Genomic DNA, 25,973 nt, shown 5'->3' on the forward strand with positions numbered 1-25,973 from the left:
GCTGATTTCTGGCCACCGAAGTCGTTGTGTTATGAGTCAAACTTCATATCCTTGTAAGCTATGTAATTGACCACTTATCTCTTGTACAGTCTTCACTTGGGTATGTAAGGGACGGTTAATTCTCTTGTTTTGTATCATTGGGAAACCTAAGATGCGTATGATGTTTCAAGAATATTCGTTGAAGGATGTTTAGTCTCAAGGGAAACACGAGACTTGGACTTTAGTTGCCAGTAAGCGAGGTGTTTTGTGGCCCTAGGGGTGTGAGAACCTCCCCGCGTAACCTGCACAATCGTTACACTTATGTTACAATTAAATGTTGCACACCGCTTACAGATGCCCGGTAAGACGAAGCTCATTAGGATCCATGCTGTTCATCCCTGTGGCTGTGATTGCAATGACGTGAACAAGTGTTGCTTCGTCTGCCTTCCAACTCTTGACAACTTGACCCGTTTGTTTGACCGATTTGGCAAGACGAAACTTTAGTAATGGTTTATAGATACTTTACTTTCTTGCTTCAATATACACCCGATCCCCAAGCAACTATATATTAATCGAATTGTTCATTTATACATAGTTCCTGGAAAGGCTACCGTACCTTCACAAAACTCCATCTCGATATAATGCTTCAGTTAGTCATTGGTACGCAGTCGTGGCAAAACCATTCTTCTCAACTGACTGCAATAAACTCATAACACACTCCTTTGTGATTCTTTGTGTATGACCATTCTTCTCAACTGACTGCAATAAACTCTAACACACTCCTTTGCGATTCTTTGTGTATGACCATTCTTCTCAACTAACTGCAATAAACTCCTACACACTCCTCTGTGATTCTTTGTGTATGAATGTGTACTGTCACGATCAGGTACATGTGCGTAGGTGTTTGCCATTGTAGGATAGCTATCACACACGAACAAACAAACAGCTGAGTCCTTTCTTGCACCGCCTCCCTCTCCACTCGCTGCTCCTCTCGCCTCGTCCTCCTTGGCCTCTCTTTTTCCTCTTCCTCTCCTCGGGTCGTCTTGTCCTTAGGTTTTGCTCTCTGATCTGTTAGTCCGTGTCCTTATCCTTACGAGAATTCTGCCCTTGAGTCCACCTGTGTCCGCCTAAGAGTCTTTCCATGTCCTTGTGGCCCACTTGGCGCGTGTCCTAAAGTGTTTTCTTCCTGGCTGGCGATCACTCTTTGCGGCCTCGTGCTGTGTGGTGGCCTCGTGAGTGTTGCTGTGTTCTTGTGGCTGTGGTTTTCCTGGTGTAGATTCCTTTTCTTTTCCTCCTTTTGGTATAGTGTGTCTTTTCGGCCTCGTGAGTGTTGCTGTGTTCTTGTGGCTGTGGTTTTCCTGGGGTAGATTCCCTTTCTTTTCCCCCTTTTGGTATGGTATGTCTTTGCGGCCTCGTGGTTCTGTGGCCTCGTTGGATGTTGGGTTCTCGCGGTGCACTCTACAGTCTGTATTAGAAGACACTTTCATTTCTCACATCAGCTATTTCTAAAGGTCAAAGAGGGGGTCAGTCGGGTTCTAATGAGTGTTCCTTCAGGTTCGCGGTACAGAAGAAGGGTCAAACTACCACCAGGGACATAAAACTACTCCTGGAAGTTACCACAAACTCCCACGAAAGCCTTGTCAAATATGTGAACTTGGGCGACGAAATGTTTGGCAGTACGGCCCTACATGGAAACATGGAAACATGGAAACGCAGGCAACAGAAAGCCTATTGGCTCATTACGAGGTTGCCCGCTTTGGTGATTTAATCTGCTCGACAGCCTGGGGCCTGGGGAGCAGATGAAAGCACCTCGACATTGAGGAGTAGATGAAAGCACCTCGATATTGAGGAGCAGATGAAAGCAACTCAATATTCAGTTTACTCCCGACGCAGCGAAGTGACGGTCGATTCTATATTTGAAGGAGTTGATAGTATTCGCATTTACTACTTCTGAAGGAAGATTGTTCCAGTGACGGATGACTCGGTTTGAAAAGAAACTCCTTCCGATGTCTGTGTTACATCGCTTAGACTGAATGGGTAAACCGTTATTTCTAGTTCTTAGGTTGGTTTGCAATTCAAAGAAATTGGAGTAATCGACGTTATTGAATTTTTTCAGATACTTGAAGACTTGAATCATATCTCCTCGTAGGCGTCTTTTCTCTAATGTAAAGAGATTGAGTCGCTTGAGTCGTTCCTCGTACGGTTGAGCCCTTAAGGTTGGTATCATTTTCGTGGCGCGTCGCTGAATCCTTTCCAGTAAATCAATGTCCTTTCTGTAATTAGGAGACCAGAACTGTACTGCATACTCGAGGTGCGGTCTTACCATGGAATTATACAAGGATAGCATCACGTCTGGCGTTTTACACTCGAAGTTCCTCGCTATGAACCCGAGCATAGTGTTGGCTTTGTTGTATGCTTTTTACAGTGATTCGCGTGTTTCAGGTCACTGCTGATAGTGACTCCAAGATCCTTTTCCTCCTGCATCGCTTGCAGAGGTCTCCCATTCATGATGTATGTGTGGTTACTATTTCTGGACCCAATGTGCATGACTTTGCATTTGTCAACATTAAAGACATTTGCCATTTTCCGACCATTCGATAATGTGATTGAGGTCTTTCTGAATGATTTCGCAGTCGGTCTTTGTGAGGCCTTTCCCCCCACCTTAGTGTCATCAGCAAATTTCGATATTGTGGATTTCAGTCCTGCTTCGAGGTCGTTGATATATATGATGAAGAGAATGGGTCCCAGCACTGACCCTTGAGGCACTCCACTAGTGACTGGAAGCCAATCGGAAGGCTGTCCGTTGAGTAGTACTCGTTGTTTTCTGCCGGTGAGCCAATCTCCTATCCACGCGATCAGATTGGCTCCAATGCCCGCCGAGTGCAGTTTCTTAAGGAGTCGCTCGTGCGGTACTTTGTCGAGCTTTCTGAAAGTCCAGATATATAACATCACTGGGGTTGTGGGCATCCCAGATCTTATATATACCTTGGAAAAAGTCTAATGAATTCGTTAGGCAGGAGCGCTTGTTTCTGAAGCCATGCTGGGTGTCGGAGACTACATTATTGTCTTCTAGAAACTTAACAAGTTTGTCTCTAATAATATTCTCTAGTATTTTGCCTGCGACTGATGTCAAACTTATGTGCCTGTAGTTTAATGCAACGCTTTTGTCTCCCTTTTCGAAATTGGGGTTACGTTCGCCATCTTCCAGTCTTCCGGGACCTTGTTCAATTGAACAGACTGGTTGAATATGTTAGTGAGTGGCTGAAGTATTTGTTGTTTAAGCTCTTTTAATAACCGCGGGGACAAACCGTCAGGTCCTGTTGACTTGTTCGTGTCGAGTTTATCCAAATACTCTTTCACTTCTTGGTCGCATATTGAGTCAATTTTCAGGGGCGTGATTCCCCTCGGCAGGTCAGGGTTCTCGGGCATGGTTTCGATGTTTTCGACTGTGAATACGGATGCGAAGTTACTGTTGAGGATTCTGGCCATCTGTTTACTGTCCTGAGTTGCAGCTCCAGTCTCGTCTGTCAGGGACCAATATTGGATTTTACTTTCTTTTCGATCTGATGTATGTGAAGAATTTTTGAGTTTGTCTTGATGTCACGCGCTATTTGTTTTCGTAGTTGCGTTTACTACTCCGAATAAGGGTGCGACAAGCTCTGAGGCTGTTGTGGTACGGAGTACGGGCTTCGGCCGTGTCATTCTCTTTCATTAGGTTATAATTCCTTTTTTTTAAGTTTACCGCCCTTTTTATTTCTCTGGTCATCCACGGTGGATCTACGGCACCATTTACTCGCCTGGGTTTCGTCGGCACTGTAGCCTTTTCTACTCCCAAAAGCTTATCTTTGAAGTTGTTCCACACGTTGTCGATTGTATTGTCGGTTAGGTGACGTTGGTCCCAGGTCGCAGAGGAAGCAGCTCACAGGCTGGGTTGAAATTTGCTTTTGTAGTCTGGTATCACTGACTGATTGTCTACGAGTTTGTGACTTATGTTGACATTGAAACGGATTAAGTGGTGATCGCAACCGTTAATTTTTCACCAACTTCACAGTCGCGAATGAGGTCAGGGTCGCTTACTAATACCAGATCCAGCAGATTGTTTTCTCTTGTGGGTTGAGTTACAACTTGAGTGAGGAACAGATCCTCCACCATTTCTATAAGCCTGTTACCCTCTTGATCTCCAGTCAATTGTCCCCAGTCAATGTTAGGGCAATTAAAGTCCCCAATTATTATTGCTTCTTTACTTTGTGTTAAAGAGTGAAGCTCTTCGTACAGGGCAGTGTCATCGGCTGCCTGTTGTTTTGGAGGCCTGTATACGGTCGCAAGTGTTAGTTTCTTATTATTCGCAGTTATTTCCACATAGACGGAGTCGTAATTCTCTGCGTCCTGTTTGTCTATTTTTATGGCAGGGAGCGTACTTTTTACGTAGCAAATTACTCCTCCTCCTTTCTTGTGCATTCGATTTTTTTGGAAGCTTTCGTACCCGGGAAATGACAGTTCAGATACTAGATGTGCAGAGTTGGCCCAAGTCTCTGTGATGGCTACCACATCTGGTTTCTCAGTTGCAATATACGCCCTAATTTCGTCCTTTTTGGGTAATAGACTGCGTGCATTTGTGTACAAAATGGAAATGTGACTACTGGTTTGGCCGCGTCGTGTTGAATGAGTTCGCTTGTCGGAGGCGTCGTTGGTTACACAGTTTCTTGCAAGCCGCATCGACGCTACGGTTCAGTTGATCAAGGGTTGCCTTTGCCTTGCCCTCGCCTCCAGTTTTTTGAATAGCTTTTCGAGAAGCTTTCAACTGCATCGTTCAGGAGCCTTCCTAGCCGCGCCGAACCAACCTCGTTCAAGTGGAGTCCGTCCTCCCAAAACAAATCTGGGCGCTGGTTGAAGTGATGCCATGCGTTCATGAACCCTACGCCTTCATCGTTACATAACTGCTTTAGACTAGTGTTGACGCCGTACGCTTTACTGTTGTTGTATCCGGCGAACGTATTGACTCTCGGTAGTCGCCAGTTTTCCCCTTTCGTGATCACTTTTGACCATCCTTCTTTATGCTGTGTCCTCGTATGTCTTATTTCCTGGTCGTGGTATATTGTTGCATCCACGTCCTCGAAGTCTCCAACCATCCCTCTCTGTAACGTTCCCTGGTCTCCATCGTGTCTAGTTTTGCTAAGTGTATCTCCTCGTATGTCCTCGTGTGTCCTGTGTCTTCATTCATCTGGTCTCGCGCTGCAGTGTTTATTTTTCCCCGACCTCGCAATCCCCAGCTTTTCCCTTTGTAACCTTCCCTCGTCTTCGTATATAAATTAGTCCGTCCTTCATTATACTCTATCCTCATGTCCTCGTGTGTCCTCTTTACTCCTGGTCTCGCGGTGTAGTGGTTATTTAGTCCACGTCCTCTTAGTCCTCAGCTTACTCTTTATATCATGTCCTCGTCTTCAGTGTGCCTAATTTTGTCCAGTCCATCTCTTTATTGTGTCCTCGTATGTCATCGCGTGCCCTTGTTTATCCTATTTCCTCCTGGTCTCGCGGTATATTGTTTACTCCACGTCCTCGTAGTCTCCAGCTATTCCTTTGTCTTCTTCGTGTCCAGCGCCCCTAATGGTCTGTTCTCGTGAGTACTCCTCCTTCTGGTTTTCCTCTGTATTGCTTTGTCCTCGTCCTCGCGGTCTCTATCTCTCCCCTTTGTAACTTACCCTTCACCGTGTCTACTTTGTCCATTGCTCCTCTTTATGTTGTGTCCTCGCGTTCTCGTGTGTCTTCTTTCCTCTTGGTCTCCCTGTGTATTGTTTTGTCCTCGTCCTCGCAGTCTCCAGCTATTCCTTTGTCTTCTTCGTGTAGTGTTGTCCAGCGCTCCTTATGGTCTGTTCTCGTGAGTCCTCTTCTCTTGGTCTCCCTCTGTATTGCATTGTCCACGTCCTCGCTGTCTCCACCTCTCCCCTTTGTAACTTTTCGTCTTTTTCGGCCCTGAGTTCCGTCCGGCGTGGCCCTGGCGTGTCCTCGTTCCTCGGCCTCGCGGCGGGGGTCTCGCGGCCGGCGGGCACCTGAGGGCCGGCCATTAGCAGCACGCGGCGGCTGATTTAATGTTGCCGCACTGAGTTTCATTTTGTTGCCCGACCTGTCCCTCCTGCCCCCCTCCCCTTCCCCCCTTGTCCCCTTCCCCTCCCCTCCCTTCCCCCTTATACACCCTCTCTCCTCCCCTCCCTTCTTCCCCTACCCTTTATCCCTTCCCTCATCCAACCTTCCTCCTCTCCATCCTTTCCCTTCTCTCCCCTCTCTTCCACCCCTCCCCTTTCTCCCTTCCGTTCTTCCTTCCCTTCCTCCCTAACGCCCCCTCCTCCATCCACTTTCCTCCATCCACCTTCCTCTCTTCTTTTCTCTCCCTCCACTTGTCCCTTTGTATTCCCTTCCCCTTCCCTCCATTCCTTTTCATTCCCTTCCTCTTCCTCCTCTTCCCTTACTTCTTCCTCCTCCTCCTCCTCGTCCCTTTTCCCTATACCTTTTTCCCTTTCACATATCCTTCCCCTTTCCCATTTCCCCTCCACGCATCTTCCTTCCCATCCTCCTTCCACCTTTCGCCCTTTCTTCTTCCCTTACTCCACCTCCGTTCATTCTCTCTTTCTTTTCCATCCTTTCTCTCCTACCTCTTTCCATTTCCTTGCACCTCCCTTCCATCTTCTCTTCTTATCTTCTGTTTCTCTCCTTTCCCTCACACATTTGCCTCTCTTCCTTCCTTTACTTCCTCCATCTTCCACTACCTCCTCCTCTGTTGTTCCCTCCTCCTTTTCCTTCTTCCCTTCGTCTTCCCTCCCCCTCCTCCCTTCATCCCTTTCCCTGCCTTCCCTCCATAATTTTCCTTCTCCCTCCCTCTCTCTCTCCTGTTCTTTATTTCTCCTCCTCCTCTTCCCCCTCCTTCTCCCATCCTCCTACGTCTCCTTCTGTAGCATTTTTATCAGTTTTCTCTTTCTCCGTTTCCTTTCTTTGTGTTTCCTTGTATCTTTTGTTCTTTTCTTATTTTGTTTTCTTTTATTTCATTCGTTTTTTCCTTATGTTCTCTTGTTCTTTTTTCTTATTTTTATCTTATTTTTTTTCCCTTTGCCACGCCTCTAATTTTTCCTTTGTCTATTTTCTTCATTTATTTGCTCTTTTTCTTCCTCTCTCTTATTCTTTTTCTTTTCTTCATCTCTTTCCTTCTCCTCTTCCTCCGCCTCCCTCAGTCGTTCACCTTCTGTTCCTCCTCCTCCTCCTCTTCCTCCTCCTCCTCCTTTCTCTCTCCACTCTTATTATTCTTATTCTTTCCTCCTCCTCCTCTTCCTCCTTTTCTTCCTCCTCCTCCACCTGCCACACTACTTCACCTTATGTTCCTCCTCTTGCTCCTCCTCCTCCTCCTCCTCCTCCTCCTCCTCCTCCTCCCGGCTCACTCCTTCACCTTCTGTTCCTGTACTTAATAAAATTCTTCACCTGGAACAAATACGGCCAAGGTGCGGAGCGAGACAGTGCTATCCCCCCTTAAGGCCGCTTCCCCTATGCTACTACCCTTGGAGAGTCGCCCTTATGGAGTCTCAGGGGAAGGATGGGGGTGGGTGGAAGGGATGTATAGGACCCCTCCCCCTCCCCCCCTCCCACCCCTCCCCCCTGCCCCCCTTGATGTAGTAGGCAGGGAGGGCGCCAATAAAAAAGGAATGTGACTTCTCCCTTTAACTGGCACCTGTTACCTTCTTAATATCTGGACGCCCTCTTCCTCCTCCTCCTCCTCCTCCTTCTTTCTCTCCCTTCTTTCTTCTTCTTCCTTCTCCTTCCTCTCCTCGTTTCTTTCTTTTTTTCCTATCTGTTCTCTACTTTGTTTCTTCCTTTCTTCCTTTACTCCTTTTCTTTATTTCTTTCCTTTCTCCCTTTCTTCCTTATCTTCCTTCCTTCTTCCTTCTTCCTTCCTATCCGTTTCTTCCTTTCTTCCTGTCTGTTCCCTCCTCTGTTCCTTCTTACTTCTTCCTTTATATATGCTTCCTCCTTCCCTCCTTCCTTCCTTCCCTCAGCTTCTTCCGCTCTCTCGTTGCTCTCCTTCTTTCCTTTCTTCTCTCTCCCATTTTCCTTCCTTCCTTTCTCTCTTCCTTCCTTCCTTTCTACCTCTAGTCTAGTTCTTCCTCTTTCTTGGCTTTCTTGTACATTATTTACTTTCTTTGTTTATCTGTTCTTCCTTTTTCATATATTTCTTCATTCATTTCTTCTTCTTTCCGTTGTTTTCATTTCACCATTCCTTCCTTCATTCTATCCTTCTTTCCCTCCTTCCTTCCTGCCTGTATATTCTCATTTACTAACTTCCTTTTCCTTTCATTCTTCCTTTTTTCTCATCCTCCCTTTTCTTTTTCTTTTTCTTCCTTCATTTCTTCATTCCTTTATTCTTTCCTTCCCTCCTTCCTTACTTTCCTCATTCTCCTTTCTCTCTTACTCCCATCTTCGTTGCTTCCTTGCCTCTCATTCGTTCTCAAGCAATACTTCCATTCTTATGTTCCTCTGTTTCCTCCGCCAGCATCTTCTCCTTTCTCTCGTTCTTTCTTCCTCCTTCTTTTCCTCTCTCCTTCTTCCTCTTTATCTTTCTCCTTCTATTTCTCCTTCACTCCATTTTTCTCTGTTTTCGCTCTTCGTTCTTCCACTTTTTTTTTTCCTTTTTTTTCTGATCTCTTTCTTTGTCTTCGTTCTCTTGCAAGTCTGTATTTCTCTCTCTCTCTCTCTCTCTCTCTCTCTCTCTCTCTCTCTCTCTCTCTCTCTCTCTCTCTCTCTCTCTCTCTCTCTCTCTCTCTCTCTCTCTCTCTCTCTCTCTCTCTCTCTCTCTCTCTCTCTCTCTCTCTCTCTCTCTCTCTCTCTCTCTCTCTCTCTCTCTCTTTGTTCCTTCCTCCCATTTTCTCGCCCCAGTTGTTTTATTTCTTACTCTCCCTCCCTCCTTCCCTCCCTCCCTCCCTTCCTCCCTTCCTCCCTCTCTCTTTCTCTCCCTCTCCGTCAATCTACTTTCTTGTCCCTCCCTTTTTTTCCCTCCAGACTTCTTTATTCCCTCCCTCCCTTCCCTCCTTTTCATTCCTCCATCGTCTCTCCCTCCCTTCCCTCCTCTCCCTCTCTCCCTTCCCTCCCTCCCTTTCTCACCTTTTCTCCATCGCTTTCCTTATTCTTCTTCCTTTCCTCTACTTTTTCCTTCTTTCCTTCTTTTCTCCCATTCTTTCTTCCTTCATTCCTTTCTTCTTTTCTTCCTTCTTTCCGATCTACTGTTACTCTCCTTCCTTCCTTCCTTTCTTTCCTTCCTCCCCTATTTCTTCGTTCTTTCCCATTTCCTTTCCTTCTCTCCGGTTTTTCCTTCCTTCCATTCTCTTTTTTAACTTTTCTTCTTCTTCTTCTTCTTCTTCTTCTTCTTCTTCTTCTTCTTCTTCTTCTTTCTTCTACAGCACTTAATTCCTTTCTTTATTCATTTATTCGTTTCTAACTTCTTCGCTATATGTTTTAGGAGTACTTAAGAGGCCCTTAGGAGGAGGAGGAGGAGGAGGAGGAGTTTTCTACAAGTGGCCTCTACCTCACGCCTCCACCTGGCTCGGAGGAAAGTATCTGGAGGTAATCAAATTCAAAGCACGTGGAGCAGGTGGAGGTAAAGGAGGGAGGGAGGGGGGAAGGGGGGAGGAGGGGAGATAACGAGGGGTTGATGTGCGGAGGGAGGGGTGTGATGAGAGGGGGGGGAGAGGGGGTTGAAGGTGCGTTGCTGAAGAAGGGAAGGGAAAGGAAAGGAAAAGGAGGGAAGAAGGGATGGGAAGGGATGGGGAGGAAGGAAGGAAGGAAGGGAAGGAAAGGGATGGGGAAGGGAAGAGGGGATGGGGAGGAAGGAAGGAAGAAGAAGAAGAAGAAGGGAGAAGAAGGGAGGAGGAGGAGGGATGGGGAGAGCTTATGTAACAGACTGCGGAGGAATGGGAAGGAAGGAAGGGAAGGGAAGGGAAAAGGAGAGAAGGGAGGAGGAGGGATGGGGAGAGCTGATGTAACAGACTGCGGAGGAATGGGAAGGAAGGAAGGGAAGGGAAGGGAAAAGGAGAGAAGGGAGGAGGAGGGATGGGGAGAGCTTATGTAACAGACTGCGGAGGAATGGGAAGGAAGGAAGGAAAGAAGGAAGAAAAGAAAGAAAGGGAAGGGAAAATGAGGAAAGAAGGAAAGAGTTGGGATGGGAAGGGCTTATGTAACAGTCTGGGGAGGAACGGGAAGGAAGGAAGGAGGGAAGGAAGTAAGGAAGGAAGGAAGAAAAGAAAGAAGAAAGGAGAATCAGAAGGAATATGAGAATGGGGAAAGGGAAGGACGAGAAGGTGAGAGAGAAAAGAGAAAGGAAAAAGAAAGAGAAAGGTGAATGGTGAGGGGAAGGAAGGAAGGACAAGAAGCCGTAAGGGAGAATGATAAGAGGAAAAGAGGGAAGGGAAGGAGAAGGGGAAGAGAAAGGAAGAAGAAGGGCGAAGTGAATCGTCCTAGTTATACGGGAAGGGGAAGGAACAGGAAAGGGGAAGATTCATAACATCTTTAATGATACTACTACTACTACTACTACTACTACTACTGCTACTACTACTACTACTACTACTACTACTACTACTACTACTACTACTACTACTACTACTACTACTACGACTGCTACTACTGCTACTACTTTTTTTTAGCATATCCTTTCCCTCCCTCTTTCTTCCTTCCTTTCCTTTCCTTCCTTTCCTTCCTTCAAATCCATCCTTTCTCTCCTTCCTACAAACCCACAACCTTCCTTTTTTCCTTTCTTTCCTTCATTCAAATCCACAACACTGTCCAATTCTTTCCTTCCTTTTTTTGACATCCACTTCTTCCTTTCTTTCCTTCCACTTCTTTAATTTTCAACCACTTCTTTCCTTCCTTCCTTCACGTCCCTTCCTTTCTCTCTTCCCTTCCTTCAAACCCACAACCACTGTCCACCCACCCACTTCTTTCCTTCCTTCCTTCACGTCCCTTCCTTCCTCTCTTCCCTTCCTTCAAACCCACAACCACTGTCCACCCACCCACTTCTTTCCTTCCTTCCTTCACATCCCTTCCTTCCTCTCTTCCCTGCCTTCAAACCCACAACCACTGTCCACCCACCCACTTCTTTCCTCCCTTCCTTCACATCCCTTCCTTCCTCTCTTCCCTGCCTTCAAACCCACAACCACTGTCCACCCACCCACTTCTTTCCTTCCTTCCTTCACATCCCTTCCTTCCTCTCCTCCTTTCCTTCAAACCCACAACCACTGTCCACCCACCCACTTCTTTCCTTCCTTCCTTCACGTCCCTTCCTTCCTCTCTTCCCTTCCTTCAAACCCACAACCACTGTCCACCCACCCACTTCTTTCCTCCCTTTCTTCACATCCCTTCCTTCCTCTCTTCCCTGCCTTCAAACCCACAACCACTGTCCACCCACCCACTTCTTTCCTCCCTTTCTTCACATTCCTTCCTTCCTCTCTTCCCTGCCTTCAAACCCACAACCACTGTCCACCCACCCACTTCTTTCCTTCCTTCCTTCACATTCCTTCCTTCCTCTCCTCCTCGCCACATGTAATCAAATCGCCATGTGTTCGTAATGTCACCACAGAGTTCCTTCGTCAGCGCCTCCTCCGCCCGCCGGCCCACACTTTACGGTTATGAGAGTAACACGCCAGCCACTCCGACGTGCGCTCAGAGGGGTTTCGATGCCAATATTTCGCTTATATATTGTGTAGAAGGCTATTCGATCCCACCCCAGGAGGATTTGTGGCCATGTAAGGTGTTTTAAGGGACCAGGATGGGGAGATGGGTGGCTAGGGTGGGGTGGGTGATGGGGGAGGTTAGGGTGCTGGGTGAGGAAGGGTGGATGTGAAAGAGGGTGTTTTTTATGGATGTGTGGATGGAAGAGGAAGAGGAAGAGGAAGTGAAGGATGCTTGTAAGAGTTTTAAGAGGAAGAGGAGTAGATACATAAGGATAAGAGAAAAGAGGGAGAAGAGAAAAGAGAAGAAGAAAGGAAATGAGTGAAGGGAGGAACAGGGAGAGGAGAAAAGAAAGGAGGGAAGAGAAAGAAAGAGAGGTAAAGGAGAGGGTGAAGGGAATGGGAGAGGAAATGAAGAAGCGTTATGAAGGGACAAAAGAAAAGAGAATAGGATGGAAAGATGTATAAAAATGGACTAACAAGTAAATACAGAGAGAGAAAAAATGAAAAATGAAAAAAAAGTGTAAAACGAAGAGATGGGAAAGAGGAAAAAAACGTGAAAAGGGGAGTCACATAGAGAAAAGAAAAGATAGAAAAGACAAAAAGAAAAGAGAAAAACAGGGAGAAAAGATAAAAAGCAGAAAAATAAAAGGTGTATAAAGATGAGGGAAAGAGGAAAAAACGTGAAAAGGGGAGTCACACAGAGAAAAAAATAGAATAGACAAAAAGAAAAGAGAAAAACAGGGAGAAAAGATGAAAAGCAAAAAAAAAGAAAAGGTCCAAAATGAAGAGATGGGAAAGAGGAGTCACACAGAGAGAAAAGATGGAAAAGACGAAAAGAAAAGAGAAAACCAGAGAAGGGAAAGAGGAAAATCTGACGTGAAAAGAGGATTTATAATGGGAGAGAGAGAGAGACAGAAAAGAAAAAAAAAGAAAGGGGAAAAACAGGAAAAAATAGGAGTATAGGCGGGGATTTAAACATTACTAGACAGCACGAAATACTACAAATACAGAAAACAAAAAAGAAAAGAAACTAAAACAAAAGACAAACGCAAAAACACAGAAAAAAAAGAGAACAGGGAGAAAAGCCGTAAAGAGTAGAGGCAGGGCGGTGGTGATTTATACATTACTAGACATCAGGAAATACTACGAAAACAAAAAAAAGAAAAAAAAGAAACCAAAACAAAAAACGAACGCAAAACCACACATACAAAAATGAGAAGAACAGGGAGAAAAGTCGTAAGGAGTAGAGACAGGGCGGGGATTTATATATTACTTCACGTCAGGTAGGGAAGGAAGGAAGGAAGGAAGGTAAGGGAGGGAGAGCCTACTTCTCCTCGTTACGTACGGTTCCGCGGTCATTGTTCACCTGTTCGCCTTATCAGCTGTTCAGTCAGGTGATTCCGATCGATGACTGGGCGGGGGGGGGGGCGGAGAGAGAGAGAGACGAGAGAAGGGAGGAGATAGGTGAGACAGAGAGGGAGAGATAGAGAGAGAAAGAGAGGGAGGAAAAAAGGGTGTAGAGAGATGAGAGGAGGGAAGAGATAGGTGAGACAGAGAGGGAGAGATAGAGAGAGAAAGAGAGGGAGGAAAAAAGGGTGTAGAGAGATGAGAAGAGGGAAGAGATAGGTGAGACAGAGAGGGGAGAGATACTCATGAGGGAGGAAAAAATAAAGTGTAGGGAGACGAGAGGAGGGAGGAGATAGGTGAGACAGAGAGAGGGAGAGACACAGAGAGAAAGAGAGGGGAGAGATACTCAAGAGGGAGGAAAAAAATAGGGTGTGGGGAGAATTGTATGAAAGACCAAATCCATGGCGACGTTCAGAGACCCAAGGGAGATGTGCCCCCTATATCTCCCCTCACTCCCTCCCCCCCCTTCCCCTCACCTCCCCAGCCAAGGTGCGGACCGAGGGCTTAATTTAACCTGCCAGCAAGGGGAATCAAGCTGAATTTCCCCTCGGGTTTGCCAGGTGAGTCATGAGAGGGGAGGGAGGGGAGGAAAGAGGGGAGAAGATGTGCTGGAAATAAGGACGGGAATTGTAGAGAAGAGGAAGATGAGGGGAGCGCGGCGAAAAATGAGAGTAAATGATGGGAGGAGGAGGAGGAGGAGGAGGAGGAGAAGAAGACAAGGGGAGATGATGGAATAAGGGGAGGAGGAGGAGGATAAGGGGAGAAGACATCAAGAAGGAAATGAAGAGAGAGAGAGAGAGAGAGAGAGAGTTATTTAGTACACCTTTCTTTTTTTATCTCATTATTTTCTTTATTTCTTCTTTCATATTTTTTTTTATCTCGTTATCTACTTCCATGCTTCCTTCCCCTCTTTCTTCCTTCCTTCCTTCCTTCCTTTCTTCCTTCCTTCCTTCCTTCCTTAGATAATAAAAATAATCACAGTCACATAAAATTACATAGAAGGAAGAGATAAAAGACGACTTGCGAATATGGAAGAGGAGGAGGAGGAGCAGGAGGAGGAGGAAGAAGAGGAAGAGGAGGAGGAGGAGGAGGAGGAAAGAGGATAAAGGAGAGAGAGATGAGAAAGATTGGGGTCTTTTAAATAATTTTCTCATCATGAATAAGCTCAATCTCTTTTCCCTTGTGCCTTGTTATTCAATTATTTCCCCTTTCTCTCCTTCGTCTCCTTCGCTTCCGTTTTTCTTTTTCTCTTTTCCTTCTCTTTCTTTTCCCCCATTTTTATTTTCCTTCGTCTCCTTCGTCTCCCGTTTTCCTTTTTCTCTTTTTATTCTTTCTTTGTTTTCATTAATTTTTATTCCCCTTCCTCTCCTTCGTTTCCCGTTTTCTTTTTTTCTCTTTTCCTTCTTTCCTTGTTTTTCTTCATTTTTATTTTTCGCTTTCTTTCTCTTTTCCTTCTTTTATTTTTGTTTTCCTTTTTCCTGTTTTCCTTCCCTCTCCTTTTGTTTTTTTTCCCTTTTCTTTTGTTATTTTCTTCGTCATTTTCTTTATTTGTTTTTTGTTTCTTTTTCTTTCCTTTGTTTTCGTTTTCTTTTCTTGTTTTCCTTTGAATTGATTTTCGTTTTCTTTCTCTTTGTTTTCTTTCGCTTTTATTTTATTTATTTCGCATTTCTGTCTTTTCTTTCTTTATTTATCACCATAATTTCTGTGCCTTCTCACCTACTCACTTTTTACTCTTTTTTTTTCTTTTTTGTTCCATTTCCTCCTTTTTTTCGATTTCTTCCTTATTCCTTGAAGCCTTTGATATAAGTCTTCATCTCTCTTTCTCAATACCTCCCTCCTCTCCCTTCCTTGACCTGTATCCTCCTCCTCCTCCTCCTTCTCCTTTTTCTCCTTCTTTTCCTCCTCTTCTTCTTGCCATTACTTTCCTATCTCCTGCCTGTAATTTTTTCCCTCTCTCGTATTTACATTTTTCTCGTCCCTCTCTTTTTATCTTCCCATTATTCCCTCTTTCTTTACTTCCTTTCTTTCCCTTCCTTTCCTCCTCTTCCTCTTCATCATTATCATTCCACCTCTCTTCCTATAATTCTTTCCTTCTGAGTTTTTGTCTTCATTTGCTCTTCATTCTTCCTTAATTCCTTCTCTCATTCCTTTCCTTCCTTTCCTCCTTCTTATATCATCATTATCCTTCTTTTCCATTATTTTTTCTTTCCCTCGTATGTTTCCCTTCCCATCATCCCTCTTCTTCCTGTCCTCTCCATTTTTCCCTCCATCCTTCCTTTCGTTCATCCCTCTCTTCCTACCCTTCTTTTCCTCCATCTCTCCATTCCTTCCATCCCCCCCCCCCCCCCCCCTGTGTACCTTAGCTCTCATGTGCTCGAAAACATATTAAATTTTCCTTCACTTCATTTCTGGCGGTCGGTGAGCTCTGTGGGGTATTATCAAGGGGGGGAGGGGGAGGGGGAGGGGAGGGGAGGAAGAAGGGCTTTGTGGTCTGAGAAGGAGAGGGATGAAGAGGGGTCAAGGAGTTGGCAGGAAAAGGGGAGGAAAGAATGGAGGAAAGAAAGAATGAGAGGAAGGGAGGAAGGAGGGAGGGAAGGAAGGAAGGATGAAAGGAAGGAAGAAAGGAAGGAAAGAAGGAAAGGAGAAATGTAGTTTGAATGGAGGAAAAAAAAGAGGGGAAGGAAGGAAAGGAGGAAATAAATAAATAAAAAGAATAAAAAGAAAGAAAAAAGAGAAAAAAAGAAAGATATAGGAAGATAAATACAAATAAATAAATAAAGAAGAAAAAGAAGGAAGGAAGGAAGGAAGGAAGGAAGGAAGGAAGGAGAGAAGAAAATGTAGTTTGAAGCAGTAAGAAAAAAAATGTTAAGGAGAAAAATTATAGTTTGAGAGAGAGAGAGAGAGAGAGAGAGAGAGAGAGAGAGAGAGAGAAGGATTACGCCTCTTTTCCCCTTCTTGAACAGATTATAACTTTATTACGCTCTCATTTAACCTTCATTTGTTAACACGGCTGGATTAAACGACCCTCTTCTTCCTCTTCCTCCTCCTCCTCTTGCTCCTCCTCTTCCTCTTCCTCGTCCTCCTCCTCCTCGTCTTGCTTCTTTTACTCCTACACCATTTTGTCATTTCATTTTTTTAGCGCTTGATTATTTTTTTATTATCATTATTATTATTATTATCATTAGTAGTAGTAGTAGTAGTAGTAGTAGTAGTAGTAGTAGTAGTGTCATTCTTGCTTGTATTCGTATTATTTTTAGAGTCATTATTATTTTTTTCATCATCATCATCATCCTTATTTTTATCATCATTAGTGTGGAGCTGATGATGGTGGTGGTGGTGGTGGTGGTAGGGGAAGCACTAATTATATAACTGATGGGCTGAAAACTATCTTTATATTACTCGTTTTGTTTTCCCCTCTTCTTCACAACCTCAAAATCGAACCCAAAGGAGAAAAAGAAAGACAGTAACCTTCAAAAAGAACTTAGAGAAAAAAAAGAGTTGGGGTTCTCGTGATATGTTAATTTAATCATAAAAATTCAGGGATTCAACCCACTCGAAAAGAAGAGAAGAGAGAAAAAGATAGAGAAGTGAGAGGAAGAAAATGGAAGAAGAGAAAAAAAATGAGACAGGAGGAGGAGGAGGAGGAGGAGGAGGAGGAGGAGGAGGAGGGGGAGGAGGAGGAGGAGGAGGATCACCCTAACTAGAGGAAAATACAGACAACATCCCAAAATGAGAAAAAATACCTAGAATTACCTCCTTATCCTCCCCTCTACCCGGAAGAGAGAAAAGGGAGGAAGGGAAAAGGGAGAGGAAAGGAAGGAACGCAGGGAAAGAGAGACAAGGAAAGGAGGGAAAGTAGATAGGATGGAGGGGAGGGGAAGGAAAAGGGAAAGGGAAAGAAAGGAGCGTAGGGAAAGGAGGTAGAGGGAAAAGAAGAGACGGAGATGGGATGGAAGGAAAGGAAGAGAGAAGAGGCAAGGGAGGAAAGTAAAGAGAAAGGACTGGACGAAGGGAAGGGAGGAAAGGAAGAGGAGACAGAGAGGGGAAAGAGAGGAAGAAAAAAAAGGAAGGAAGCAGAAGTGAAAGAATTTTTATAGAGAAGTTCAATGGAAAACTTTAAACATTTTCTCTTTTCTTATTATTCTTATTATCCTGGTTCTTTAAATCCTCCTCCTCCTCTTCCTCCTCTTCTTCCTTTCTCTTCTACGTATCCTATGCCACGATTCTCCTCCTCTTCAATCTGTAGTGTTTTTTTTATGCGTCAGTTTTCTTTTTCTTTTTCTTTTTTTGTCTTATTTTTATCAACATTTTCATTCTTTATTTCTCTTTTTTTATCAACTTTTTTCCTCTCCATTCAGGTTACATAAAATTTAAGTCCCGATTTTAGCTCCACTTTATCAAGGCCGATTATTATGTAAATGATCTCCTTGCTTCCTCACACCGCTTCCTTCCTTCCCTCCTTCCTTCCCTCCTTCCTTCGTTCCTTCGTCTTCCTTTACCTGGTCTGAAGTTTTCTTACCTAGATTTTTATTTGCGTTCTTTCTTCCTTTCCTTCTTCGCCTTCCTTCTTTCCTTCCTTCCTTCCCTCCTTCCTTCGTTCCTTCGTCTTCCTTTACCTGGTCTGAAGTTTTTTTACCTGGATTTTCCTTTGCGTTCTTCTTTTCCTTCTTTTGCCTTGCTTCTTTCCTTCCTTCCTTCCCTCCTTCCTTCGTTCCTTCGTCTTCCTTTACCTGATCTGATTTTTTTTACCTGGATTTTCATTTGGGTTCTTTCTTCCTTTCTTTGCCTTCCTTCCTTCCTTCAGCCATTTCCTTCTTTTCATTCATTTTTCTTCATCTCTTCTTCAATTACTACTTGGATTTCTATTTCATTTCCTTATTTTTTCCTTAATTTCTTCTTCCCATCCATTCTCTTCCATTTTGATTTGGGTCTTCCTTCCTTCTTCTCCTTCTTTTGGATTTTAATTCGTTTTCTTCCTCTCTTTCTTTTCCTCCGTCCTTCCTTTTCCCCTCCTTTTCTTCCTTGCCTTAGATTATGATTTGCTTCCTTCTTTCCTTCCTCCTTTTCCTTTCTTCTTTTCTTCTTTTCTCTTTATCCTCTCATCCTTTCTTCATCTTCGTTCCTTCCTCCTCTTCTTCCTCCTTTCCCTCTCATCCCTTCGTTATCTCCTTTCCTTCCTCTTCTTCCTTTCATCCTTCCTCTTTTCCCTCTCTTCCATTCCTTCCTTCCTTCCTCCTCTTCCTTAATTCATTCCTCCCTCCTCTCTCCTCTCTTCTTATCTTCCCTCATTCCTCCCTTTCTTCTCTCCTACTTTCCCACTCTTCCCTTCCTTCCTTCTTCATTGATTAATTCCTCCCTCCTCTCTCTTCTCTTCTTATCTTCCCTTATTCCTTCCTTCCTTTCTTCTCTCCTCCTTTCCCTCTCTTCCTTATCTTCGTTTACCTGTTCTTAAATCTCTACCTGGGAGCCTAATTTGTTTTCTTCCCTCGCTTTCTTCCTCCCTTCCTACCTCTCCCTCCCGCGGCCTTATCTTCCTCGTACCCTCCTCCTCCTCCCTCTTTCTCTCCCTCCCTCCCTCCCTCCCAATCTTCATTACCCGGCTCCCTTAATTTAAAGCGGGCTATCAACACCTAAATTGTTTCCTTCGTGAGTGTTGGATTTGCATAGCGTAATACCTAATTAATGATGTGCTTATTACGCTTATCATCGCCTTCCCTCCCTCCTTTCTCCCTCTCTCCCTCCCTTCCTCCCTTCTCCCCTTCCCTCCCTTCTTCCCTGTGTCTCTCTCTATCTTTCTGGCTTTTTCCCTCCATCACATCTTTACTTCTTCTCTCCCTCCTTACTGCCCTCCTTTCCTCCCTCTTTTCTCTCCTTCCCTTCTTCCTTGTATCTTCCTTTCTTTCTCCCTTCCCTGTCTCTTTCTTCCTGTCTTTTCCTTCTTTCTTCCTTTCTCTTTCTTTGTTATTAGTGTTGTTATTGTCATTATTATTGTTGTTGTTTTTATTTTGTTTAGGAGTGTTAGTAGTGTTTTTGTTGTTGTTGTTGTTCTTGTTGTTGTTATATAAGGATTCAGGGTATTCTCTCTCTCTCTCTCTCTCTCTCTCTCTCTCTCTCTCTCTCTCTCTCTCTCTCTCTCTCTCTCTCTCTCTCTCTCTCTCTCTCTCTCTCTTCTCTGGTTGACACAATACAAGACTTCTTCCTTTCCTACCATGCTCCTGAGGTTCTATAGTTCCTCCTCCTCCTCCTCCTCCTCCTCTTTCTGCTCTTCTTCCCTCTCCCTTTCCCTCGCCCTTCTTCTTCCACTTAATTATCCGTTTCCCCTCTTTCTCCCATCCTTTACCCACTCCTGCACACATAAACAACGAGAGAGAGAGAGAGAGAGAGAGAGAGAGAGAGAGCGGCAATTCATCCACGTACAGGTGTGTTTTTGTTGATTGCCTCAATAACTTTCCAGGTGATGGGAGCGAATTAATTGTCTTATTATTTCGTTTTCCGTTTTATCATTTCGTGTGGATTTGACGGGCGAAGGGAGGAGATTTTTTTTTTTTTTTTTTTTGCTCGCTAATAATTATGAGCCATGTATTTTAGGTGCGGTAGGGTGTGGTAGTAGTAGTGGTAGTAGTAGTAGTTGTAGTAGTAGTAGTAGTAGTAGTAGTAGTAGTAGTAGTGGTTGTAGTAGTAGTGGTTGTAGTAGTAGTAGTGGTAATGGTAGTGGTAGTAGTAGTAGTAGTAGAAGTAGTAGTAGGGGTAGTAGTAGCAGTAGTAGTAGTAGTAGTAGTAGTAGTAGTAGTAAAGGAAATTAGAGGAAAAATAATGAACCAAAGGAAAAAAGAAATGTGTTGACCGTTTCCATTTTATTTTCCTTTTTTTCATTATTTTTTGTTTGTTTGTTATGTCAGTGAATCAGGACGTTATATTTTTTTTTTCGTGTTTTTATTTATTTGTTTATTTTCTTTTTTTGTATGTGTGTTGGTGCTCCCGTTCAGTTTTAGGTCATCCTTTCTCTCTGCCTGTCTGTCTGTCTGTCTGTCTGTGTGTGTGTGTGTGTGTGTGTGTGTGTGTGTGTGTGTGTGTGTGTGTGTGTGTGTGTTTATGTGTCTCTCTCTCTCTCTCTCTCTCTCTCTCTCTCTCTCTCTCTCTCTCTCTCTCTCTCTCTCTCTCTCTCTCTCTCTCTCTCTCTAAGCTGTCATTTTCCTCTTTTTCCCGTTATTTTCTCCTGTTAACCTCAATCTGCTGTCCGAGCGTGATTTAACCATTACACACACACACACACACACACACACACACACACGCACACGCACAGACACCCATTCACGGGGTAATTAATTAGTAAAAGGAGTAATAATTATCGGACTGAAGAGAAGAATGGCACACACGTGGACGCGAGGACATACGAGGCCGGACCTGACGAAGAAAATAACGTATGGATATTGGACGAGGCGGAGGAGGAAGATGAAGGAGAAGAGAAGAGGAGGAGGAGGAGGAGGAGGAGGAGGATGTTGAAGCAGAAGAGAAGAAAGAGGAGGAGGAGGAAGATGAAGGAGAAGAGAAAAAGAGGGGGAGGAGGAGGAGGAAAATGTTGAAGCAGAAGAGAAGAAAGAGGAGGAGGAGGAAGATGAAGGAGAAGAGAAAAAAAGGGGGAGGAGGAGGAGGAGGAAGATGAAGCAGAAGAGAAGAAAGAGGAGGAGGAGGAGGAGGAAAATGAAGGAGAAGAGAAGAAGAGGAGGAGGAGGAGGAAGATGGAGGAGAAGAGAAGAGGAGGAGGAAGATGGAGGAGAAGAGAAGAGGAGGAGGAGGAGGAGGAGGAGGAGGAGGAGGAGGAGGAGGAGGCGGAAGATGAAGGAGAAGAGAAAAAGAGGGGGAGGAGGAGGAGGAGGAAGATGAAGCAGAAGAGAAGAAAGAGGAGGAGGAGGAAGATGAAATAGAAGAGAAGAAGAGGAGGCGGAGGAGGAGGAGGAGGAGGAGCTTGGAAAATGAAAATATGATAAAACAAGAACACTGGAAGGGAAATAAAGAGGAAACGAAAGGAAATCAAGTAATACAAATAAGAAAAAAAGGAGAAGAGGTCTAATTTTGTCTGTCTGTCTGTCTGTCTGTCCGGTAGCACTTCAAAATCGTCTCCTCTCTCGAAGAAAAATAAGAGGAAAAGGATGAGAAAAAAGGTCTGTCTATCTCTCTGTCTGCTTATTTGTCTGTTTGTCCGTCTGTGGAGGAGAAGGTCGTGGTCTGTTTGTTTATCTGACTGTCTGGTAGCACTTCGAAATCACCACCACCAGCAGCTCCTCCTCCTAGTCTTGTTTAACAGTGTGTGAATTCCCGCCGGCGCTTCACATGCTAATCCCGCCTGATCGCTGCCTACCTTCCCACCCCGGGCTGGCCACGAGTGTTTTATTATGTAGATGGCGCCACCAGTTATGACCGGCGTAATGGCACACTTACCCAATCATTTGTCGCCGCGAGCTGCCAGTGGACCAATCAGAGGCCGCCACGTCACTCCAGCTCCTTACCGCTTAGCTAAAAGTGAAGACGAAGGCGAAGAAGGAGGGAGAGAGAGGAAGGGGGAGAAGGAGAGAGGGGGAAAGATACAGGGAGGGAAAGAAGGAAGGAGAAGGAGATATAGAGAAGGGGAAAGGGAGATGGGAGACAGGGGTAACGGAGAAGGAGGGAGAAAGGCAAAGAGGGAAAGGGAAGAAGGGAAAGGGAGGTTTGGGAAGGGTAAGGAAGGAAAGGAGAATGAAAAAGAGGAGGAAGAGTGTTAAAAGGGAATTGAGAGAGAGAGAGAGAGTGGGAAGTGAGAGGGGCTTAGAGAATCCATTGCGCATCTCTCTCTCTCTCTCTCTCTCTCTCTCTCTCTCTCTCTCTCCTCCCCCCAAGGCACTATTTTCTCGTCGCAAAGATGGAGAAATGCTACCTTTTTTTCTCTCCCTCTTTCTCTCTCTTTCTCTCCCTCTCTTTCTCTACTTTCCTCCAAGTCACACACGCGTGAGTCGAGTTTTTAATCTCAATTTCTTCTTTTTCTTCGAACTCCTGAGACGCTGAAGAGACCTCCTCCCCTTCCTCTTCTTCATCCTCCTCCTCCTCCTCCTCCTCCTTTTCCTCCTCCTCCTCCTCGTGCTGTCAGCCGGTCGTGCAAAAGACAGTGACTTTATTGCAGTTTGATGTTGGCCTCGAGTCTTAGCGATTGCGTGGGAATTTCATTACCTTATTGTAATACATATGACCCAATAGCGCGCCCGGGCGATGCTCACGAGGCGGCGGAGGAGGAGGAGGACGAGGAGGAGGAGGAGGAAGAGGTGGAGAAGGAAGAGGAGGAGACAGAAAGGGAAAGTAAAGGGAGTGAAAAGTTGGTTGAGAATCAGAGGAGGAGGAGATGGAAACGGAAGAGGAAGAAGGAATGCAAAATTAAGAAGCGAGGGAAGAGGAGGAGGAGGAGGAGGAGGAGGAGGAGGATAAGACAGAAAGGGGTAGGAAGAGGGGGCGAAAGGCTGGAGAATCAGAGGAAGAGGAGGAATAAGGAATGCATAAGAAGGCGAAGAGAGGGAGGAAGAGGAGTCAGAAAGGGGTAGGAAAAGGGGGCAAAGGATTGGTTGAGAATCAGAGATGGAGTTGGAGAAAGAAGAGGAAGAAGAATCCAAAAAGAAGAGACAAAGAGAGAGAAGGCTTAGAAGAGGAGTAGGAATAGAATAAAGAAGAGGAAGAGGAGTCAGAAAGGGATAGTGGAGAGCTGTTGGAGAAGAGAGTCAGAGAAGAAGAAAGAGGAGGAAGAGAAGGAATGCAAAAGGAGAAGAGGGGAGAGAAGTGGAGGTCAGGGGAATGGGGGAGGAGGAGGAGGTTAAGGAAGGAGAAGTGTCGTGTAAAAATAAAAGGAATGGAATGGCGGCATCCGAAAGGCGAAGAAGAATTGGGAAAACAAAAGAAAGATGAAAATTTCGGAGGAACGGACCTAAAAATGTGAAGAAGAAAAGAAGGAATATCAAGAGAAGGAGCAGGAGGAGGAAAGAAGGAAAAGAAAGAATGAAAAAGGAGGAGAAATAAAAGGAAAAGAGGAGAAAACGCACAGTAGTATAAAAGAGAGGTAAGAAAACAAGGATAAGAAAAAATAAAAAAGGGGAAGAAATAAAAGGAAAAGAGGAGAAAACGCACAGTATTATAAAAGAGAGGGAAGAAAACAAGGAAAAAAGAATGAAAAAGGAGGAGAAATAAAAGGAAAAGAGGAGAAAACGCACAGTAGCATAAAAGAAAAGGAAGAAAACAAGGATAAGAAAGAAATGAAAAAGGAGAAAATGTGAAAAAAAGATGAAGACGCTTATATGACAAAAAGAAGAAAACAAGGAAACTACAGGAATGAAAAGAGAGTGAGAAGAGAAAGGAGGAAGAAAACAAGGAAAAGAAAGAATGAAAAAGGAGAAAAGACAAAGAAAAAAAGAGGAGCAAGACTTACATGACAAAAAGAAGAAAACAAAAAAACTACAGTAAAGAAAAAGAAAAGAAAGTAAGAAGACAAAGAGGAGGAAGAAAACAAAAAAAAAAAAGGCGAAGGAAAATAGTTAAAAAAAATCGTATATAAGAAAACGGGAAAAAAATACAGGTAACAAAAAAGAAAACGAAAGAGGGACGAGCAAGAACAAGAGGAGTAAGAAGAAGTAAGAGGAAGAGGAAGAGAAGATGAAGGAGGTAGGTAGGCAGCTCGAGCCCCCACCCCCACACGCACCCACACACACACACACACCCACGCACCCACGCACCCACGCACCCAGCCGCCCCGCTCTTTATCTCCGGAAATTCAATCAGAACCACCTCATTCTTACGCCAATTTATACGGGACGCCCAACAAAGCCTGCCTTCAGTTTTCAATCCAGAAACAACAATGAAAGCAACAGTCCTGAAATCAGCATAAGGGCTAATCAGAGGAAGGAGGGAAGGAAGGCGAGACGGAAGGAAGGAAGAGAAAGCAGAGGAGATACTGATTGCCGTGTGTTGTGTGAGGAGATAGGAGTAGATTAGGAAGATGGAATGTGCAATGAAGGAGAGGAGGAAGGAACGAAGGAAGGAGGGATGGAAAGAGAAGGCGTGATGGAATGGATGGATGTTCAGGGAGAGAGAGAGAGAGGTAGGAGAGAGTTGCTGTATAACATGTGTGGAGGAGAAAGAGGCACAGAGGAATATTGCATGTGAAAGAGGAGAATAAGAGGAGAAGGAAGAGAAAGAGGAAGACACCCAGAAGGAAGAGGAAGATATTGAGAAAGGGAGAATAAGTAAGAGGAAGAAGAGAAAGAGAAAGACACCCAGAAGAGAGAGAAAGATTACGAAAGAGGAGAATTAGAGGAGGAAGAAGAGAAAGAGGAAGACACCCAGAAGGAAGAGGAAGAGATTGAGAAAGAGGATAATAAGTGAGAGGAAGAGGAGAAAGAGGAAAACACCCAGAAGGAAGAGGAAGAGACTGAGAAAGAGGAGAATAAGAGGAGAAGGAAGAGAAAGAGGAAGACACCCAGAAGGAAGAGGAAGAGATTGAGAAAGAGGAGAATAAGTAAGAGGAAGAGGAGAATGAGGAAGACACCCAGAAGGAAGAGGAAGAGATTGAGAAAGAGGAGAATAAGTAAGAGGAAGAAGAGAAAGAGGAAGACACCCAGAAGGAAGACGAAGAGACTGAGAAAGAGGAGAATAAGAGGAGAAAGAAGAGAAAGAGGAAGACACCCAGAAGGAAGACGAAGAGACTGAGAAAGAGGAGAATAAGAGGAGAAAGAAGAGAAAGAGGAAGACACCCAGAAGGAAGAGGATACAAAAAGAAGAGGAAGATTACGAAAGGGGAGAATAAGTAAGAGGAAGAGGAGAAAGAGGAAGACACCCAGAAGGAAGAGGAAGAGATTGAGAAAGAGGAGAGTAAGTAAGAGGAAGAAGATAAAGAGAAAGACCAATAGGAAGAGGAAGATTGCGAAAGAGGAAGACTGCCCAAGAGGAGGAAGATAAAAAAAAGAAGAGGAAGAAGAGAAAGAAAAACGCTACTCTTTGTTCACCTTTCTTCATCTCCTCTTTCCTCTAGTTTTGCTTAATTATCTTCGTCTTCTTATTTTCCTTTCGTTCTTCTTCCTCTGCGGCGTCCTCTTCAAATTTAACATTCTTTACTATTAACTATCCATTCCTACCTATTTGTTCTGTTCACCTTTTTTTTGTAGTTTCCCTCTTTCTCTTTTTCTCTTTTTTTTTATTTTATTTGTCTTTTATTTTTTGTCTCATTCTTTTCACTGCACCGTCCTCTCCGCATTTGCTATTCCGTAATATTAACATACCATTCCTATTCAGTCTGTTCACCTAATTGTTATTCATGTAATCTCTGCTTTTCATATTCTTTAATTATCCCCAAATACGATTTTAATAATCTCTGCTAATATTATTCACCGGATATTTTCTCGGCCGAATATTCTGTTGCCCGCCGCTCGCTTCCACATCCTGATATTACTGTTTATTCCTTTCCCTCATCTTGTTTTTGTTTTTTTGTCTGCTTCCTATGGTTAACAATTCCTTTATTTCTCTTCCTGAGCTTGAGGATCGCCATCATCAATAATTATCTTGTTTTTTTCTTTTTTTATTAGTTTCATTGTGATTTTTGACGTTTCTTGCTAATGAGTTTATGAATGGTTTTTTTTTCTTTACACTCTTAGTCGCTTGCTTGCTTGTTTTGTTTGCTTGTTGTTTTTTCTTGTTGTTTTCTTGTTGCACCGTTTCCTCCTTTTCCTTCTCTATTTTATATTTTCTTTCATTTCCTTGTCTTCTTACTTTTTTATGTATTTCTTCCTTCTCTTTTCCTTCACCTTTTCCTTTTCCAATCTTTATTTTCACTCGTTTTCCTTTCCTCTTCATCTCGAATAATTACTTTCTGTCGACGAA

General features: G+C 44.1%; 1 long non-coding RNA gene across 1 annotated transcript; it reads left to right on the plus strand.

Annotated features, from left to right (window-relative positions):
• The first annotated feature begins 22,549 nt into the window (after positions 1-22,549).
• LOC126982585 (uncharacterized) lies at positions 22,550-23,309 on the plus strand. Its single transcript, XR_007735254.1, has 2 exons — positions 22,550-23,163; positions 23,249-23,309. It is a non-coding gene; the product is annotated as an uncharacterized LOC126982585 (long non-coding RNA).
• Positions 23,310-25,973: the final 2,664 nt, after the last annotated feature.

This window comes from Eriocheir sinensis, chromosome 5 (genome assembly GCF_024679095.1).
Source record: "Eriocheir sinensis breed Jianghai 21 chromosome 5, ASM2467909v1, whole genome shotgun sequence".
Classification (NCBI taxonomy): domain Eukaryota; kingdom Metazoa; phylum Arthropoda; class Malacostraca; order Decapoda; family Varunidae; genus Eriocheir; species Eriocheir sinensis.